Here is a 21,920-nt window from a genome sequence, read left to right as displayed (position 1 = left end):
GCATATGAAGGGGTTCAAGCTGCTTTGGAAGTGGTTGGTACTGAAGCACAGCTCCTCCTGGCACCCCGACTGCCGGTGCTGTGCGGGATGTTCAAAGGGAGGGTCCCCTCTACACATCATGCAACCGATGCTACGTGGAGTAAGTGGGTTGCACTGATCACAGAATGGGCCCGAATAGGAAACCCCAGTCGCCCAGGAATCTTGGAGGTGATCACGAACTGGCCAGAAGGCAAAGATATCGGAATATCCCCAGAGGAGGAGGTGACGCGTGCTGAAGAGGCCCCACCATATAACAAACTACCAGAAAACGAGAAGCAATATGCCCTGTTCACTGATGGGTCCTGTCACCTTGTGGGAAAGCATCGGAGGTGGAAGGCTGCTGTGTGGAGTCCTATACGCCAAGTTGCAGAAACTGCTGAAGGAGAAGGTGAATCGAGCCAGTTTGCAGAGGTGAAAGCCATCCAGCTGGCCTTGGATATTGCTGAACAAGAAAAATGGCCAGTACTTTATCTCTATACTGACTCATGGATGGTGGCAAATGCCCTGTGGGGGTGGTTGCAGCAGTGGAAGCAGAACAACTGGCAGCGCAGAGGTAAACCCATCTGGGCTGCCGCATTGTGGCAAGATATTGCTGCCCGGGTAGAGAACCTGGTTGTGAAAGTATGTCACGTAGATGCTCACATACCCAAGAGTCAGGCCACTGAAGAACATCAAAACAACCAGCAGGTGGACCAGGCTGCTAAGATTGAAGTGGCCCAGGTGGATCTGGACTGGCTACATAAGGGTGAATTATTTATAGCTCAGTGGGCCCATGACACCTCAGGCCATCAAGGAAGAGATGCAACATATAGATGGGCTCGTGATCAAGGGGTGGACTTGACCATGGACGCTATTGCACAGGTTATCCATGAATGTGAACCGTGCGCTGCAATCAAGCAAGCCAAGCGAGTAAAGCCTCTCTGGTATGGAGGACGATGGTTGAAATATAAATATGGGGAGGCTTGGCAGATTGATTATATCACGCTCCCAGAAACCCGACAGGGCAAGCGCTATGTGCTCACCATGGTAGAAGTAACCACAGGATGGCTGGAAACATATCCTGTGCCCCATGCCACCGCCCGGAACACCATCCTGGGCCTTGAAAAACAAGTCCTATGGCGACATGGCACCCCAGAAAGAATTGAGTCAGACAACGGGACTCATTTCTGAAACACCCTCCTAGACACCTGGGCCAAAGAGCATGGCATTGAGTGGGTCTATCACATCCCCTACCATGCACCAGCCCCCGGAAAAATGGAACGATACAACAGGCTGTTAAAGACAACACTCAGGGCAATGGGTGGTGGGACATTCAAGCATTGGGGGACACATTTAGCAAAGGCCACCTGGTTAGTCAACACCAGGGGATCTGTCACTCGAGCTGGCCCTGCCCAATCCAAACCCTTACGTGCTATAGAGGGGGATAAAGTCCCTGTCGTGCATATGAGAAATATGCTGGGGACGACAGTCTGGGTTACTCCTGACTCTGGCAAGGGAAAACCCATTCGTGGGATTGCTTTTGCTCAGGGACCTGGGTGCACTTGGTGGGTGATGAGAAAGGATGGGGAAGTCCTGTGTGTACCTCAAGGGGATTTAATTTTGGGTGAAAATAGCCAATGAACTGAATTGTACGATGTTAGTTATTACATAGTACTGTATGTCATCACTTCTATGGTTACCATATGCCATATTAACAGTATTACAGTAAGAATCACCCAGATTAATGTAGGATGAACTCCGATGAAACTGAGCAAGGTGCAACAATGATAGAACCGGACGAGCGCCCGGAACTGGCCTCCACATGCAAGAGTCCCACACCACACACCATCTCTCCTGCCCTGCAAGACTGTTATGACAGGTGGAACCCGAAGTCATGGACTAAATGAACTCAACGGACGTTTTAGAGGGATGGCCCATGGACTAAGGGAATGATATCTCTGTTTGTGTATATATATCAAAAGGCAGGGAAAAGTAGCGGTGACTAATTGGAATGTATGGGAAAATGTGAGACCTGGGCATGATGTAGATGGTATAGAATAAGGGGTGGATATTGTCCTGGTTCCAGCTGGGACAGGGTTAACTTTCTTCCCAGTAGCTTGGGGGGTGTGCTGTGTTTTGGGTTCGGTGTGAAAGGAGCATTGATGGCCCATTGATGCTTTGGCTGTTGCTGGGTGATGCTTGCACCGGGAGGGGGGAGCACAGCCGGGGTGGTGGACCCAGCTGGCCAATGGGGTATTCTATACCATGTGACATCATGCTCAGTATAAAAACCAGGTGTGGGGGGGGGCTCGCCCCCCGTTCGTGACACGTGGTCGGCGGTCGGTTAGCGGCTGCATTGTGCATTGCCTGTTTTGTGTATTCTGTTATTGTTGTTGTTCTCATTGTTATTATTGCTGTTCTACTTAGTTTTATTTCAATTATTAAACTGTTTTTATCTCAACCCGGGAGCTTTCCTACTTGTGCCCTCCCGATTCTCTCCCCCATCCCACCGGGGGGGGGTGGTGATCGAGCTGCTGCGTGGAGTTTATTTTTGCTGGCTGGGGTTAAACCACGACACACACTCATCTCAACTTTTTTTTTCTTGGCCTCCTTGGTTGGTTGGATTCTTCTTGTAAGGACGATTCTCCCTCTGCCGGATCATTCAGTTTGGGAACAGCTGTGAAGAACCTGGGACATGAGGTCTGATTTCAGACTGCAAAATAAACTCCCATCTTCATCTTTGCACTTTGGCTTATTATATTAGGTAGGGCCTATTAAATCAGTAGGAAATGTTTATTAACTGCACCTTTGACAAGTATATATGATTAAAAGAAAGACACTTGTAAATTAGAGGTGTTTAACTGAAGGCCATAGCTTCTTGTTCATGGCTGTATTTCATTTATTCTGCTCAGCTGGAAAAGATTTCAGCCATTTAAAAAGCAGCAGCTGTTAACCTAGCATCTCATAAGGGAATGTTTGCATTTTCTTTTGCACCATCTGTTCTTAGTATCAGACAGTAGTGTAAATTAAGGAACTTCAGTATTGTCTAACGGTCTTGTTTGTTGGACTTGGCTGTTCCATTGTAACAACTTACTTAAAATACAGTTTGATAAGTTGTAGATTCACGTATGGTAGAGGTGGAAGGAAGAGTCTGTGGAGTGAAGAAGTACTTTAATGCAAGCATCTGTTGCACTGGGTTCTGCTAATAAAAATTTTATCTAGAAAATCTATCCTAATGATTAATGGGATTGTTGTCCCTCAAGCGGGGTTCGTTACCCGGTGTGCAATAAGCCAATCTCACACACAGAGCCAAGATATTTGTTTCTTTCGTGTCTGCGCATGGGTGCTAGGTGGTAACTCCACAAAGCTAGTGTTGTCCCTCAAGCGGGGTTCGTTACCTGGTGTGCAACAAGCCAATCTCACACACAGAGCAGAACAGTGGAGGTTCCCACTGAATTTTTCTTGGGGGGATTAATGCTCCTATTAGTTGTCCTGTCATTGCAATCTTTTTCATCTGCTTTCTGATTTCCTTTAACTACTTCTGTTTGTCCTTTCTGGTGGGCTTTGCAATGTATAAGTGCACCACCACACTGCTTTCTGGGCAGAAGTATTTGGAGGTAATATTTGGGCTTCAATTTCATCCCGCATACCCAGCTTTTTGCTCTCCATTAACCATAAAGCTACTCCCATCTCTAAAGAGTTCAATTTCTGGATCCGTTAGTGGCACATCCTTTAAATCAGGTCGGCTAGAGTATCCCCAGGTCCCTTAATAGACCACTTGGGCCTTTTTCTGGGATACCCGGTATCCAGCTAAACCCCAAAAAATTCAACAAATCAATATTTGCAGTTTTACATTCGTGTTCAGTCCTTGCTCCGAGCAAGATGTCATCCACATATTGCAACAAAGTGATGGAAGGATTCTTACCTTGCCAATCTTCCAGTTCTTTAGCAAGTACATTACCAAACAGTGTCGGGCTATTCTTGAATCCTTATGGTAACACAGTCCAGCAAAGCTGTATTTTCCTCCCAGTGGTAGGGCTCTCCCATTCAAAGGCTTAGAAGCCCATACTAGGGGTATCACAGCTTCCAGGATTTGTACTGGGATCCTGGTCCTCTCCTCTCCTTTCTTAGTCAGCAGACACAATTGGGCCTTCCATGCAGTCTCATCAGGCACATGTAGCTGAATAGACGTATCAGAGAACGTTAGTTTACACAGTAAGTTGCATCCCAATAATGGTAGAGGGCATTCTGGCATATATAGAAATTCATGAGTCAATGTAGTGTTTCCAATTGTACATTCCATAGGTTTTAAAAATGGCCTAAGGGCTCGTTTTCCCGTGACCCCAACAACTGGCATGCAAGTTTTACTTAGGGGTCCTTTACAACTAGTTACTACAGAGTGTGTTGCTCCACTATCTACTAAGAAATCTATAACTGCATTCCCCAGCTCCATTGGAACCAGGGGATCAGCTGGGGAGATCTTAATACTTTCCCCTAGTCCTCTTCATTCTGAGTCAGAGGTTCCCAACATAATCAGGTTAGCATCTGTCTCTTGCCCCCCCTTTCTCCGTAGATTCAACAAACCGTTTTTCCCTCCACGGACATTAATTTTTCCAATGTCCCTCCTTTTTACAAAAAGCACACTGGTCAGGGCCCAAAGGGGCACGGTTCGAGGGATTCTGTCCTCACCCTACCCCGTTCCATCCACTTCCTCCTCTCTCTCTGCCTGAATTTCCAGTGATTGCAGCTGCTAGCAATGCGGCTTGTAATTTTATTCCTTTCTGTTTTTCTTTAAGTTTTTCTCTTTTTTCCCCCTCATCTCTATTATTGTATACCTTGTACTCTATTTCAATTAATTGTGATGCAGACATTTCCCCAGCTTCATCTACTCGCTGCAGTTTCTTTCTAATATCAGAGGCCGATTGTCCCATACATCTATTAGCTTCATCCTCTGGATCTAAATCCGTCCATCTATGAGCAGTTTCACAGAATCTTTCATAAAAGGCTGAGGGATTCTCCTCTGACCCCTGCCTTATTTCATGTAACTTTGCCTTCCCTCCTTTCTACTGGACCCCCCTTGGGGACCAACATTTGCACATCTTCAGCCTCCCCACAGTCCATAACACATTCCTTTCCTTTTTTCACATCTCTCTCAACAATTCTTTTTATTTCCTTTCTTTTTCTTTCCTTTCTGCTAACATATACATTCCATTTGCATCATTCATCATCAGTTTACATTTCTTACGAGTTTCATGATCATTTCTCAAAGTGAAAAACAAATCAACATATATATAACTTCATTCCATTTCTCCATTCTTCTACAAAACAACATTAATTGCAAAATAGTATTATAATTCACCGATCCATTTTCTGGCCAGACCTCACCATCGTCCAATTTATAATATGGCCACCATTGGTTACAATAAGTTCTCAACCTATCTTTCCTTAGGGGATCCCCTCCAAACTTATTCCAATTTTTCCGGATGCATCCTAAAGGAGAGCATAGGGGGGTACCTTAGTGGAAGCAGCCGCACCCATATTACGCGTAATATTTTTTCCAAGAATTCCTCGGCTTCATACACTCAGCTCTGGCTCCCTGCCAGCAAAGGTAAAATCTTACTACTCACCCAGCGCCGACCCACTGTCGGTAAAGGTGAAATCTCACCACGCACTCAGCTCCGACCCCCTGTCAGTAAAGGCAAGATTTTTACTGCGCAAATCTTACCACGCACTCAGCTTCGACCCCCTGTCGGTAAAAAGATTTTACCACGCATCTACATGAGAAGCCATTACTTGAGCTCCAGCTGCGGGCCTTTTTTCTAGGCGCGTCTTATGCAGAGCAATCCCGAAAAGCAGCTACTTACCCCTGCAGTCCCTTACCTCCTTGCAAATATCTCGTATTGTGGCGTTGCACCGTTGCGTTGCCTGTCGCCCGTCAGTGGAGAGGAACTGGCGAGGTCCCCGATCAAGAGGTCGGTGCATGCTGGAGTCCTACCCGGTCCCGTCTCCCGTCCGGAACGGCAGGACAATCTGGGCAAGGCTAGAACGGCAGTCCCATCTGGGTCACCAAAACTGTTGTCCCTCAAGCGGGGTTCGTTACCCGGTGTGCAATAAGCCAATCTAACACACAGAGCCGAGATATTTTTCTTTCATGTCTGCACAGAGATGGGTGCTAGGTGGTAACTCCACAAAGCTAGCACACCTCAGTTAACACACAGTAAGTATTTTATACATTCCGAGCAACAGTTATCAGTACTTTTTACATTTACACTTAGTCATCCTTGCTTCTATTGGTTCTTGTATGCCTCATCTTCACTTAAAGTCACAGTGTCCTTTCTTTTTACTGCGCATATTCAGTGGGGAAGGGGCTTTGTTGGGTAGGGGGGCTTTCCTGCCCGTGAGTGGGTTTTTTTACTATGCTAATTAGGATAGTTCACCCGTAGTTCAAGTAGTTGTTTCTTTTTCTGTTCTTTTAGTGCTTATCTTGGTACTCCCTTATTTGGCCGACTTAGCATGTTTCTTCCAAGGCCATGCCCAGTTAACTCTCTACAGAAGTCGAATAATGTCTTGTTTCATTTCTCACCAGAACCTTCCTGGGATTCACCATCCTTGGTTCATCGAATCCCTAAGATAAACAATGTCAATGTAACCTAAAAGCTAACTATTTGGTTAGACTACAGGATGGCTGTCACTTTCTTTTTCTTTTATATAAAAAATGGAAATGTTAGGATAAAATTAAAGCAAGTGCAAATATATATGAATACTTTATATTTCACATAGTTGGTTTTCTGACCTTGGTGGAGAGTCTCAATACATGGCATATAGACATAGTCCAAAACTGGCTGTAGTAGTACTTTGTTTTCCCCTGAGGCTAAAAAAATAAAAGCTCCAGCACCATTTTTTTTTCATTGGTGTGTATTTTGTACTTGCACCTGATATGCTACATATAATAAAACTATGCTTGGATTTATATTTACTTCTACTTTGCATATTAAGGAATGGTGTAAGCTAGTTCTTGCATTCTTCACTAGAGCCACAGTGATGCATGAGCTGCAGACTGGGCCCTCAGCCAAGATTCATTTCATATGTGTACTTCTATGTGCAAGGACGTGCCTTCATTCTCAATGCATGTCTTCAAAGTTTGCAGGGTTTCTTGACACGGACATAGATGTATTCCACCTAGCTTTAGGTACTTACCTGGAACTGATGCTTCTGCTCAATAGGTGGAATTGATGTGAAGACTATTTTATTTAATATAACTCTCTAACTTTATTGCATTAATATAGCATTTTGTTCTTTCTTACATTTACTCTCTAATATTTTTGCCTTCTGATTTTGGTTATTTGATTCTGTGATATTTGACTATGTGAAGAGTGAATGATCAAAATAAGCTGGTTTTCTTTGTGCATTCTCTCTTCAGCTGTTCTGTTTTCCTCAGTGTCGTGGTTTAACCCCAGCCAGCAACTAAGCACCACACAGCCGCTCACTCACTCCCCCCACAATGGGATGGGGGAGAGAATCGGAAGGGTAAAAGGGAGAAGACTCGTGGGTTGAGATAAAGACAGTTTAATAGGGAAAGCAAAAGCCACGCACACAAGCAAAGCAAACCAAGGAATCCATTCACTACTTCCCATCGGCAGGCAGGTATTCAGCCATCTCCAGGAAAGCAGGGCTCCATCACGCGTAACAGTTACTTGGGAAGACAAACGCCATCACTCCGAACATCCCCCCTCCTTCTTCTTCCCCAGCTTTATATATTGAGCATGACGTCATACGGTATGGAATACCCCATTGGCCAGTTGGGCTAGCTGTCCCGGCTATGCTCCCTCCCAGCCTCTGAAGAGTACTTGACTAGCAGGGTACTTAGCAACAACTGAAAACATCAGTGTGTTATCAACATTCTTCTCATACTAAATCCAAAACACAGCACTATACCAGCTACTGGAAAGAAAATTAACTCTCTCCCAGCTGAAACCGGGACACTCAGGGAAACAATCTATTTTCCCCTCTCTGCATTTTAGAGAAAGCAAGGAGTTACAAATCTGTCTTTTTGTGCAAGCCTTTCAGAGTCCTGTATTATATCAATAGATGCTCTCCTCTTTGAAATCCATGATTTCTAGACTCTTTACTGAAGTGGGACCATTTAGCCTGTGTCCCGATCCAATGTCGGGGGAGGTTTCGATATGATCCCAAGAGCGAGATTAAGACACAAATGAGGTCAAATGCCGCATATCCTAAACAACTTTTATTATCAAAAGTAAAAATTGGTAGCGATAGGATAGATCAAAACAAAGACAGAAATCAAGCAAGCATTCGGGATAGAATTGCAAGAATAGTCACCACCATGTGATGCGCGGAAACAAACTCTACAACTCACAGAGAGTTATAAAGCAGGTATGTTTATTACGGCGCCGGGTGCAAGGGGGATCGCTCCTCCTAACTTGCACACCGGATCATGAAACAAGCATCCATTTATTACACAAAACATGCGTATTCATTATGGTAGGTTGGGTTATTACGATTAATGGGCGTAACTATGATGTCATCCTCAGGTACTCAGTATCATAAATCTCCTCCTTCTGGCGCTTGCGCACTGCCATCGGGTGGTCGTCTGTTGGGGTCTTTTGGATGAAGGCTCACAGTCTTCTTCACCATGTATTTTCACGTTTGGCCCAGAATGCTGAGTTGGCTGAGTTCCAAATCGCAAAACCCGGTCTCAGCCAGATGACTGCTTCTTGTAGACAATGGAGTTCCTGTTATCTATGCAAGTCTTGCTTGCACCAAGGTTGCAGCGTCTTGCCTTATTCTTCAGTGTGTTTACAACAGCATCTATCTTATCTAAGTTGCTAAGCTACAAATAGGTCGCGTTAACTTTTATCATCCTATTCTTCAATTCACATGGATCCGCGATGTCTCGGGAGCCCAAGTCTTTCGGTGCTTCGGCGGTGGGCGGTCGCGGCGGGGTCGGCGGTGGGCGATCGCCTCGGGCTAGTCTTGTCAGTCCCTTTTATTACTGTTCAAGGGCTGCAGTTTCCATGGCAACGGCACGTTGCTACATTCCTGTGCAACACGGAGTCTTGCACATAGCGCAGCCCCTGCAAACCGGAGGCCTCCGTGGCCTTGCAGCTGCTCTTCTTAGATAAGCAGTCTTTGAGACAAATGTTCTACAGTTCAGTCTCTCACAGCCTGGCATGCCATATTAAATCATGCAGTGCTGTAGCTTTTGTTTCAGTTCTGCATTTCTGTGTAATGAAGATAATTTAGCACTGTTGACACAGTATATGCTTGTGTGTGAGTTGTGTCAATAATATATTTCTAATATATTTTGTAGAAAGATTAATTAAGAAAGGAATTTTAATAATGCATGGAGAAGGTAAGGGTTCTGCTAATGAACAGACTCTAAAGTAACCAAGACAGTAATTTAGCTAGGATCCATTTTAGTGTATTTGTAAGTAGGCAAAATGTGAAACTTGTTTGGAACTCTAGGATGATCATATTAAATGGCCTTAATAGCTTTGCACTAATATTATAATTTAGTCATTATGGGGACAGTGGGATTTGGGTTTTGTGCTTTATTTCCTTACTTGACCAATATAGCCTATGTGGCAAGTCTCAAGGGAATAATAAATATACCTTCTATACCCTCAGGTTGTGGAGAGTTTCCTGTGCTCACACCAGCATTGTTGTTATTATTTTTTATTATCACTGACACTTAGATGGGAATTGTTAATTCTGTGTCCTAATATGAATGGAGAAAAGAGGGAGAATATTAATAATACAGAAGTCTGTGTATTCTCTAATGAGGCTTATGCATCTCATCCCCTTTAGTGTTTTTGAGTAAATACTCTATAATACTTGGAAGTATAGCTCAGGGAGGATTTTAATTGTAAAGTGCAATTTTCAGCTGAAGTTTGTTTTTCTCTCCCACCAAGAGGCAAAAAAGTCCCTGGTGGAAGTGGTGCTGAGATAAGTTTTAGAAAGACTGAATAAACTGAGGGGATGGAGTGGTACTAGGCCTCCCTGACAACTTAGTTCAAACTTGCTTTGCCATACACCTTATTTCTTAGTCATTGGCATATACTAAGAATTCGGGGAGAACTGGTCCTAGTTGCATAGCAGTTTTTATTATGTATAGAAATATTCACTGAAAGCTATTACACTTATTTCACTGTTTAGTCTCCTAAGATATTAGTTACTGCGGTGAAGATTTATCAGTGGTTATCTGCAGGAGTTTGAAAATATCATCTTAGTGCCTCCTACCAGAGCATAGGATCTCACTGCTGAGTTTTATGGCTGTCACTGTCAGGTCATCCATCCTGTTAGGCAGGAAAATAATTGGAAGGTCTAGGTCAGTCATCTGTCCAACATATATAGGCGAACCTACATTAAAGTCAGAAAAGTCACATCGTCTTATGCATTATGTATTTGCAAAGTCCTGGTATGGACATTCCTTCCCTGCTTACATGCAGGATCTCACATCTAAATCCATGAGTTTTAGTCCAGTTTTGCTGTGTGTTTGTGTGTTTCTGTAGTATGAGACCTTGATCGAAATGAGATGATAGCTTTGCTCGGATAGGTACTCTCGTAATATATATCTGTGCAAGGCACAGGGAGCCCTACTCTTGCCTGAGTTAATGTTGTACAAGTAATTAATTTAAGCTGTTCATAATTAAATTCAATTAAAGTGATTTTTCATAATAAATTGTCTAATTGTAAAAGTTTGTAAACATCTCAGCTTAGATACTGGCCTAATATTATTTCTTGTCTTCCTTATTGTGTTACTGGCAAGGAAATTGCAAAACAAACATATGTTACTGTTCCTGGTGACCCCTGGGCTGTTCCTGTGTCCTTTGTACTTGCCTTACCTGGCAGCTCAATGCGACAAAGTTGCCCCAGTGTAAACTTCTTATTTCAGCCCAAGATATTTTGCACATTGGCTCCCATGGAGCTTCTGCTCCTGTTTTCCCTCTAGAGTTCCTTTTATTATCTCTTTGCAATGAAATGTGTATTTGGTTGGTTGGTTATTTGCCTTGGGTGATGCATCATGTGCAAGAGGGTCTGCCACTGTGTTAAATATGGGATACTTAATCCGTTCAGGCCACAGAGGACATGAGGTTCCTCAACTACAATTTCCAGGATGCACTGAGGCCATATAAAAACATTTCAGTTGGAAGATATTTACCATTTTGATTGAAAACTCATCTGTAGGAAGCATATGCTTCTCATGGAATTTTTTGGTTTAGTGGAGACATGATTTTCAATGTTTAAATAAATAATGAGGAATTTTTAAACCCTTTCCATTTAGCATAATGAACTATAGCCCTTTTAGAGCTCTATGCAGACCAAGAGAGGAGAAATGGATGAGAAGAGAAGGTGAGAAAATAAAATGCAGAAGAAAATTGGGAAGGAGGAAGAGAATCTGATAGGCAAAACAGGAAGAAAGACGTCTTGGGGAAGAGAGGGAATGGAGGGTTTGACTGTCTTGCCATATTAGAATGAATTGAAGTTTGTCTGTATATCAGTAAGTGATTAAAAGAACAGAACAAAGAGAAACAAAAATTATCCCTTCAGTAATTTTAAAGCAATGTAATTTGAAGTGCAGGAATCCTTACCAAAAGTCTGTTAAATAATTTCTTTCATAAACAAATGTGCACTTTAAAACTGTAAATATAAACTGTAAGAAAAATGCTTTGGAAATCTTAGCTTTCCACAAAATCTGCAGGCTTCTATTTTCATGGGCAACAATGCTTTCCCAGTGTTATTTTGTATTTGAAATTTAGATTTTAGAAACTGTCAAATTAATGCAACCAGATTTTATTTGTATGCTGAAAATATAGTAACATACACATTTTTAAGTTAAAAATAGTCCTGAATTTATTGTTGCTTAGGTTTTTCTACATGATAGAGAAGCAAGTTAGCATGGAATATGAATAGTATTTTTTCAGGCTGCTCAGTCCTGAGAATTAGATTAGGTGGGAATGTGGAAAACAAGTGTTGTTCTATCTCCTGGCTGAGGGTGACAGAGGCCCCTGGGTCACCTGGGAGAGCTCAGTTGGCATTCTTTACAGAAAGCCAAGTGTTGCACTACATCTAAACAAAATGCTTTATATTGGAGGAAAGGGATGCGTGTTTTTTTTTCTTTTAATATTAAAAATAATCTCCGAGGCCCCTACAGGATTGTGACGTGCGGAAAACAGACTCCACAACCTAAAAGGTTATAAAGTAGGTATGTTTATTCAGCGCTGGGCAGCACAGGGGGTAGTCCCACCAAAGTCGTGCTGCACCAGGGTACTTAACTTACAGGGGTTATATGCAATCAATATATACATATTCATTACATTCCTCAGAAAAGGTGGTCTTATGGTAATGAGTTCCTGGAAGTCATTTACATAGTCCAAGCATGCGCAGTAAAATTAGGGTTAGGGTTTTTTCCTTCTCCGGTGGTCGTCCATAGTCTTCTTCACTGTGTCTGTTAGTTGAACTCTAGGCTTCCTTTGTCTATGTATGGTCACTTAATTAACTCATCAGTTCCTCGACTCTTGGAATGTAACGAGGCATCAGGTTATCTTGTCCTTTAACACTTATCCCTTCACAGTTGTTCATTGTTAGTGATTTACATAGGACACTTATCTCATCACAGGTGTTACATAGGAGGCCTAACGAGCCAGCTCAAGGTCTATCCTCTCTTATCAAGTGGGAGGATGCACTACAGTAAGGTCTCAGTCAGGAATTGTTAGTTAGTTTAGTAATTCAAGGATCCTGTTATCTACACAGCCTTTGTAACTTCTGCTTACAATATTTATTATGCTTATAACAGCATCTTGTCTATCCGAGTTGCTAGCTACAAAAGATTGCACTAGCAAGCCAGACAATGGCTCTGCTATTAACCCTTAAGTGTTAGTTCCCTCTATCAATTGTGTGTCATATTTGCCATTGGCTTTCTTCTATTTTTATTCCAGTGCCTTTTGTTTCCTTTCTGTTTCTCATATTGCTCATTGTGAAATACATATCAGCAAAGATATTTCTGCCAGACTTCTGACCTCAACATATCTAAATGAAGTGCCAAGGGTGAAAAGTTTATCTCTCTGCAAAGGAGGTAACAAGCTATCACTGAAAGTACAAGATTGTCATCTAAATCAGTTTGAAACTGAGGGAAAGAGAAAGAAACCATTTTCCATTCTTGTTTGTGTTAGGGTGTAGGGCATGAATGGATTAAAAAGCCCTCTGAGATAAGAATTTGCAGATGTTTCATATTTTGCTTGAGGGCTCTGTTCTGACCTGCGCGTAAAAGAAATAAAGTATAATACAATACCTTGAAAGACATGAATCTTTAAGCCCTGTGAGGACAAATCTTGTGTTCTTCAGTGATATATTGGTTTGGAGGATCACAACTAAGGAGAGATTTGATAAGCCTGCAAATATTTTAGATGAGTTATGACTACTCATGACTATCATGGAATTTGAATCCTGAGTGAAGACGTTGTCCTTGGACAATGGTCCAGTGAAACCTGAGCTCTCTGAAGTTCTACAGATCTTCTGAAAACAGTTGTCTCCTGTTTGACAGATGATCTGTGTTTAGCCAGTATTTCTGTACCATAGATTCAGACAGATATGGACAGCATATGGCCCATGTTTATGACTCTAGACTTACAAGGTGAATGTACTCTATTTATTGTGGCTATATGTCTAATCCTGGAAGATACGTCTAGGGTAGTTTCTTCACTGGGCTCAATATAGAATAGTAACTCATACTAGATTTTCTTGGCCTAGCACCTGCATTTGTCAAGATTTCAGAAGTTAAAAGGATCACCAAGAGAAATAACCATCCACATACGACAGCTGTCAGCTCTTTGACTGTATCAGCAGGTTTCAAGAAAATCATACTTGAACTGGAAATGCAGTGAACAGAAAACCTTAGTGCCTCTTCTGATGCACTGTTTTGCAGTTTGGTAGTGCTCGTGCCTCTGTTGTTTCTTTTTTTGTTTCTTTATCACATTGTACAAACATTAGTGAATCCATTTGGTGTTACCCACCTTTGGGTCTGCAGTCAGTAAAAAGTGCCTGGGTTATTCTCACGTTGGGAAATAAATCTGTAGATGTGTATTTGGTATTGACTTGAGAGATGAAGAATGTGAAAAGGCATCTTCAGATCTGCTCTCAGATCAGAAGCTGCTGGGTTGAGGAGTTTATACACACAGGCAACTGATTATTCTGTCTATATCTTTAGGGCTGCTCGAACTAACGCTCTCTGAAAGCACTACTCTTTTGGGTATACCTGTGGTTGCTTGTGAAAATTTTTGTCTCTGCCTGAAAGCACCTGTCCTCTCTCTTTGTATGAGCAAACCTTGATCCTTTCCCCTTATAAATGTAAAATCAAAGTCAGTCTGCAAGGCTGTACTATCTCAGATAGAGATCTATGAACCGTGTCAAATATTTGTTATTGGACAGGTTTAACTGGACACCTGCATTTTTAAAGGTTGTAACAGAGCATGTACCTGGTGCTGTGTAATGTTTAAACCTGAATAAATAAATAAGTTTATCTACCAAATAAGAAAAGAGCATGGGAAGGAATTCCCAAGTCATCACAGGCAACTCTATAATGTAATGACTTTTGCAACACAGCAAAGCATTAGAGAAAATGGTCTCAAAATAACAAGAGACACTTGAATTTAAATTAATATATATTCATATTTCACTGAAAATGAGCATAAATGCCTTCCCTCTTAAGCTAAGAACAAGGCAACTCTTGATTTATGTTCATGTACAAAGCGTAGGACTTGTTTGGGGCAATCTGCGTTTTGATCGCCTCCTGTACAGAGGGAGTTCCTCTGCCTCCTTCTCCATGCAGAAAAGTTTCTTCTTTTTAATGCTTGCTCCTTCCGTGGTGACAAGGAACAAAGTGTACTGGCCTCCCCCTTGGCTGGCCTCGGCCTCTCCCCTCCGCAGCAGGCAGGGAGGCACATGTGGGTAAGGGCAGAAAGGATGCTCAGTGTGTGGGAAGCAGAGTGGCTCTTCGGGTTGCAGAAGAGGTGTGGGCTGGGGTCCCCACCTTTCTGTTGGAGGAAAGGGATACTGGAGGTGTATGGGGGCAGTGTGCGATACTGAAGGGCAAGAGGTGCCCGCTGCTGCTTACCACCTGATGAGAGCTTTCTGATCCCCTTGAAACTAGCTCCTCCTATCCCCCTACCTTTCCAAAAAAAACCCACTTTTTCTGTCATCCCCTTTCAACCCACTGGAGTTTCATTACTGCCGCTCCAGGATGCATGCTTTGCCATTGCTGGGAAAGACTCTGTGCCTGTGCTGCTGAGAAACAATGAGTCAGCTTGCTCAAGGGAAGGAGGAGGAGATGAGGAAATTTCCTTTTATGATAAGTCTTCTCATACTTCCTGCTGATTCTGTTTTGGGCACACTGGTTCCAGAAGCTGTGGGTTGTTTTCTGCCCAGCTTCTGAGTGTATGAAAATTGTTCCTTCCCTATGAGGATGCTGGGCTCACCTACTTCTCCTGATTCTAGGTGTTAATATCCTACACCTTTTGTCATCTAGAACAAAAGGGATTATGTTATCATCTCCACTTGAAGTGTAGTGTAGCAGGGGGGCGCTGGGACAGGAGGCAGAAAGCCCTTGCTGATCTCTGTAGAGTTTGAGAGTCCAGCGATGTTGCAGAGGTTTTCTGAGGCACTCCTTACTCTGAGAGGCTATTGTTTAGGGTCTAATCCTGTGGGATAAATATATTCCCATTAAATTCATTCATTCTTAACTTAACTAAAGCATGACTGGACTCACAACACTAATAGCAAAGAAGTTTTTGCAAATAATGCACCATCCATTTGATGGATGCAATAAAAACCCCACCTCTGCCTCTGTGTTTGGAAGGTCAGATTCTGAGGGTGAGCGTAACAGTGATGAAATGATTTGAATATAATATGCATCTAGATAAAAATGATGACAAAAGAGGTAACAAAATAGTGTTGTTCAGTTCACTTGCTGGAAACATCTTGCAAGTGCTTCATTTCTATTTCATGCTGGAGTTTAGAACTGCTACAATAGTGACAGAAGGAAAAAAAAATAGAATTACTTCAGCTCTGTTCTTTGACCCACAGATATTCTTTAGTGTGGAAAATGAGTCATGAAGAAAAGATATTTTTACTTTGCAATGGACATTAGAGAAATGTTGATCTTCAAACAAACAGTGTGTCAATTGATTTACCAGTCAAAAGGTCTGGTCCTGCTTTCATCCCCTTACACAGATCTTCTTTTCTTTGAAACCGCTGGGAAGTCACAGCAAGAAGTGACCAACTTGAGCTGCCCAGAATTCACAAACAGCTCAGACATGGCTCCAACTTTGGCAGTTGTATGACATGGCTGACGTGAGGGCTGTGCCAAGCTGCTGGGCTATCTGAGTCTCTGTGGAAGAAACTGGGGCAGAACCTTGGCAGAGATTGATTGTCCCAGGCCCTTTTGCAAGCGCTGCCCCAGCCCACCCCGCGGTGGCGTGGTGGGGCTGCCAGGACAGGGCTCACTCGCCAGCTCTGCCTAGGCTCTGTTGGATGCGGCCAGGGTTGTTAGTTGCTTTTGCAGGTGGAGGCTTTGACATATCACAGCTTTGCAAGCAGTTTTTGAGAAGTCTTCTGTCACAGGTGAAAAGTAAAGTAAGAACTGATTTGTGAGCTGGCCTCTTGGTTTGAGAAAATTATCAGCTGGGATTGGGGGGAGGCTGCTGTTTACCATCTAAGAATTTGGCTGCTAATTTACTTTTACTTTGTATTTTATTTTGGAGTAAAAGGCTTCAATATAATGTGTACTAAACATAGGCTTTTCATCTGTAGTTTTCAAAGCATTTTGCAGAAAGGGAAGAGGAAGCATGAGACTCAAAGCCATGTAAAGGAGTTTATCAGTTGCCAGGTGCAAAGCTCAGAACTCATCCTCATTTGTTTTCACTGGGCCATGCTTTTATAAGTCTCAGCTGTTCAAAGATGCTGATGGCTCAGCTGAATGTAAAGCTACAAACTTACAACCACAAACCAGTATTTATCACCCCAAACTTGTTTTCTGGCAAGCTAATGTAACTTTCCCCAGTAGAAGTGTAGATCTTTTATTACAGTTTCTACATCATTATTACACTATTATTACATTATTAGATTTGTTAGTATTTACTCTCAGATTTCAAGTTTGCACAGGTAGAACATCTGGAAAGCTTTCTATATTGTTCCATGATAACTGATTGTCGTGGTTTAACCCCAGCCAGCAAAAATAAACCCCACGCAGCCGCTCGATCACCCCCCACCTCCGGTAGGATGGGGGAGAGAATCGGGAGGGCACAAGTAGGAAAGCTCCCGGGTTGAGATAAAAACAGTTTAATAATTGAAATAAAACTAAGTAGAACAGTAATAATAACAATGAGAACAACAACAATAACAGAATATACAAAGCAGGCAACGCGCAATGCAACTGCTCACCGACCGCGTGTCACGAACGGGGGGGGGGGCGAGCCCTCCCCCACCTGGTTTTTATACTGAGCATGATGTCACATTGTATAGAATACCCCATTGGCCAGCTGGGTCCACCACCCCGGCTGTGCTCCCCCCTCCCCGGTGCAAGCACCACCCAGCAACAGCCAAAGCATCAATGGGCCATCAACGCTCCTTTCACACCGAACCCAAAACACAGCACACCCCCCAAGCTACTGGGAAGAAAGTTAACCCTGTCCCAGCCGGAACCAGGACACTGATCTTTGGAAGTTTGTGAGCTGTGAGGATTATAGTTATATCCTTAACCATACTTTGGTTGGTATATTGGTTCTTCCTATTTGGATATCAAATGAGGAGTTCACAATTATTTATGTAAATCCTGTGCAAAGATGGTATCTGCTCGGAGTTGCTGACCCTTGTAGCCTGCCAGAGGTGAGGCTGCCACAGCTCCATGTCCCCAAGTCCACCTGGTAGCGAGGTTGAGCATGTATTCCCAGTAGGCACAATATGCGCATGTAGAGAGAGAGAGAGAGAGATATAGGCCCCCCAGCCTCCTATCCTGCTCACCAGCTAGTTCAGCTTGGTGCTTATGACAGGCCAGCCTGCGCTGAGCTGGCACAGAGCATGGCCAGACAAGCATACTGACCTGTTGACACAGGACCAGCCTCTTTTATCACCCTGTCCCTCTGTTTTCCCTTGTTTGTTCCCCCCCAACCACCTTTCCCAACCTTTGGTCCTTCCCTTAAGCAACCCATCATAAGTCCTGGGCAGTTTCGAAGTGCTCTTCCCCAGCACCCCATAATGTGTCCCATGCACCCTGGCAGTAACCCCTCAGTCTGTAGGGTGCTGCGGGGAGCCTCTCCCATTGACCCCCCATGTTGTGTGTCAGCCCCAGCCCATGGGGCTGATGGCTCCCTGGGGCAACCCCAGCTCCCCTGGGGCTCCCTTGCTTGGACCAGGCTATCGGGGTTCCTCTGCCAGCTGTCATGCCTGCGTGTTCCTGGGTGTGTGTGTAGAGATGATCACCTAACCTGCCAGTAACCCGAGTGAAGTGCGGAGTGCCCCGGTTTCCATTACAGCTGTTTAACGCTTCCCACCGCCAGCTCCAGAGAGCTGCGTGCTGCTGCCAGTGGCTTCAGCTGTAGACCTTGTTGTCACAGGCACTCATCATGTGTGAAAGCTGTGGAGATCTCCCTCAGCTGCTGAGTCATACTGACTCATCAGGCCATTTTCGGATGGTTTTATCTGTCTATTAATAAACCAGCTTGCATTACTTTCACTTGTGCCTAGTCAGAGCTGAACCCCTTGAACCCTTTTGTCTGTTTATTTAAATTAAGTTATTTAAATTAAATTTGAGTGCATACTGATTTGGGCAAATTATCTTTTTTTCTCCTTTTTTTTCTATATGGCTAGGTCCCTTAATGGATCATAAAGCAAAGAGCCAGTTCACTTTCATCCCTCATACTGGATGCTCACTTACTGAAACCTCTACTTGCCTGATTCTGTATGAAGCTTTTTAACTGCATGGAAGCAGTTCTTCCCCTATGGAAATGGATGTCGGGGCTCCCACTTGTTTTAGGGGCAGTTTAGTTTAGAAATGTAATTGCTAAGCATTCCCAGTTCACATCGCTCTCCACATCTTTTCAGCCCCACACATTCTTTAGGTTAAAGCATACCCTCTCCTTGCCCCTCTCTTCCTGTGTCCTCTCCTATAAAAGAGGTGTTGGTATGTTGTTTTCAGTTCTTTCTTAAGGAAAGGAGGAGGTTCATTTATGCCTGTGGATTTGAAAGAAGAGGCTGTAAAAGGAGAGGCAAACAACCTTTGACTTAGAATTCTGTTTTTCTGACAGTGTAAGATCCACTGAGGTCAATGGGGGGATTGCATGACCCTGAAAAGAAGAATAGACTCCTAAATTAAATAGTTTACATGCCTAGACCTCTAGTTGCCTGAACGAGCTGTGCCCTTTATTTTTTCTTTTTAGCTTTAGACTTTAGTTTCTGCTTACACAAATACTTTGATAAAAACAAATATAGCTCACTGGAAATACATTGTCCAAGTTGTTGATGCCTGTGTTTACCTACTTTATTAGGCACATTTACAGTATGCTACTGCATTTCCGCTTCTCTCCTGATCTAATAAAGTAAATATAGTACATCAAATGAAATTAGCTTCATTTCATACTTACTCAATAGTGGATCCAGTGTCCTGCAGGATCTGCTTTTTATTTTTAAAACAAATCAAACAAAATGTAGTTATTTCTCTATAATTTCATTTCTTTCTAATTATTATTTTGGGAGGCAAGTGGTTTTGATGTTAGAAAGATGTAGTATGCATTACGCTGATGTTCATTAGGTTAAAATGATATGGTGAATTCACAGAAGGTGAAGAACAACAAATTAAGAGATTGAATTTGAATTATAGTAATTTTTCATTAAAGCTAGGATTCATTAATGATGTGAAGTATATTGTACAAGAGTGGTTTTCATTCTCATATTTCAATCTGATCCATATTGCAAAGAATGTTTTCAAAAAAAAAAGAAGAAAATCTATAACAGAGGATTTTTTTGTCTCTAAAGTCACTTAACTGGCTCTGTATGATTTTTCTTCCGATTTTGCTTACCAATTTTCTATAGTGTTGTTATATCTGCAAGCTCTGTATTGGGCTTGCTACTGCTGTAAAGCTTATGGCGATGATAGTGTTGTCGATTTTAAGCCCTCAAAACACACTAAACAAGCATGTTTAGAGAGGAGACATTGCTTTATTCTGCGCAGGGTGGATATTTTCCACAAATCAAGCACACCGCCACAAACTCCAGGCTCTCCTTTATAGTAGAAAATTAGCAAAACCACGCCTAAAGCCATGCCTAACTAATACATATTCATGAGATTATATAAGCGTTACTTCTTCTCTTCCTTGGCATTCTTCCTAGCCCTTCTGCGCTTGCATGGGGGTCTCTGGTGGTCGTCGGTGGTTGTTTGGGGAAGCACCCCCTCCTCATTTTGAAGCAAAGTTCAGTTTTAGGGCACAGGTTTGCTGCTTTATCAGGGACGATCCTGGCAACCATTCAAGTCTTATTAAAACAGTCTTTGAAATACAGCCTTTTCTATATGTTCAGGTCATCTTGACACTGCTTATCTCAGGGACTAAGGATGATGTATTCCAGGAAGGTTTGGGAGGAACAGAAGAGCTACATCCTTGATAAGAGAATGACAATTCATCGTTAAGCTTATAACTGTCTTACACATAATTTACATAATTTGCAACTGTCCAAGGCTTCAATAGGATCGGTCCTTTAGGTAGGACTATGCAAGAGTGCTCATCCTCAGTAAACTCTTGTATAAATGCATTGTCCTAATTATAAGAGGTATAGCTATACCTCTTATTCCCAGTGGAAGTACCTCTTGTTCCCATTGCCTCTTATACTACTTACAGCACATAATGTTTGTAAAATTTTCAAGCTTTTAAAAAATCAAACTGATTACCACTCATCTAATTCTATTTGTAGACAGTTTAGCAAATGTGAATTCAGTAAAATCCCCTTGCTCTGGGAAGCAGTGGCAATTGAATGGTCAACTGCTGTGACTATGTTTGGTGGAAGTTTGGTAAAAAATGTATAGTGGGTATTCCTAAAGTAAAACTCAAAATCTTTATTTTATTGAAAATGCATAGCAGTTGCCTTCATGTAAGCCTTTCTACTTTGTTATTTCAAAAAGGGAAGTGATAGGGTTTTGCAGTTTGCAGAGGAACAAAGCAGTGTTGTCTGTATTGGAATTTCATTGCACAACATATTCATGGTTGGATATATGTAGCTAAATTAGGCAGATAGTAGATGTAACATTTTGATTACATAGCTGATGACTTGAAAAATGTAGCGAAAACTCAGTCAACTCTAAACCTTCTATTGAGATAGAAAATACCTGTATTTGGCAAGAATCAATCAATGTGAAAGACTCTCATCCTGTGGATAACAATAGTTTTGCCAGCATTGAAGACTGAGAAAGGATGGTCTTCCAGCTGGTGCTTGTGATCTCTTGTTATCTACCACTGACTATCTGTGTGAGCTGAAACAGTTCAGTGTTGTTCCTGGGTATTTGTTTCCCACCTATAAAACAGGAGGGATATCAATGGCTTTCCCACCAAAGCATTGTCCCAGCACTTTTGATAGTGTTTCCACAAGTACTGAGGCCCAGAGAGAATGCAGTTGAGAAAGAGAGCAATAGGTATGTCTTCTGGTGGTCAAGCAACTAGAGAAATTGGGAGGGGGGGGAGAGAGGCTTATTTCTATCTCCTTCAACTCAACCAGAGTTTTGCTGCTGAGTAATATGGGAGGGGAATTAGTCAGTGCTAAGTTTTGGGTTTTTTTTAAAAAAATGCTTGAAATTTGTTTGCTTACATTGCTAACCACGTTCTTGTTAGATGTTGTTAATTAAT

The 21,920-nt window shown here is 42.6% G+C and overlaps 1 protein-coding gene across 2 annotated transcripts in view; it reads left to right on the top strand.

Annotated features, from left to right (window-relative positions):
* LOC142074787 (protein mono-ADP-ribosyltransferase PARP8-like) overlaps window positions 1-21,920 on the top strand; it is a 204,335-nt gene that overhangs the window by 53,390 nt on the left and 129,025 nt on the right. The gene's annotated exons all lie outside the window — the stretch shown is intronic.

This window comes from Calonectris borealis, chromosome W (assembly GCF_964195595.1).
Source record: "Calonectris borealis chromosome W, bCalBor7.hap1.2, whole genome shotgun sequence".
Classification (NCBI taxonomy): Eukaryota; Metazoa; Chordata; class Aves; order Procellariiformes; family Procellariidae; genus Calonectris; species Calonectris borealis.
The sequence above is the reverse complement of the archived record's forward strand: the minus strand, read 5'-3'. Positions and strand labels throughout refer to the sequence as shown.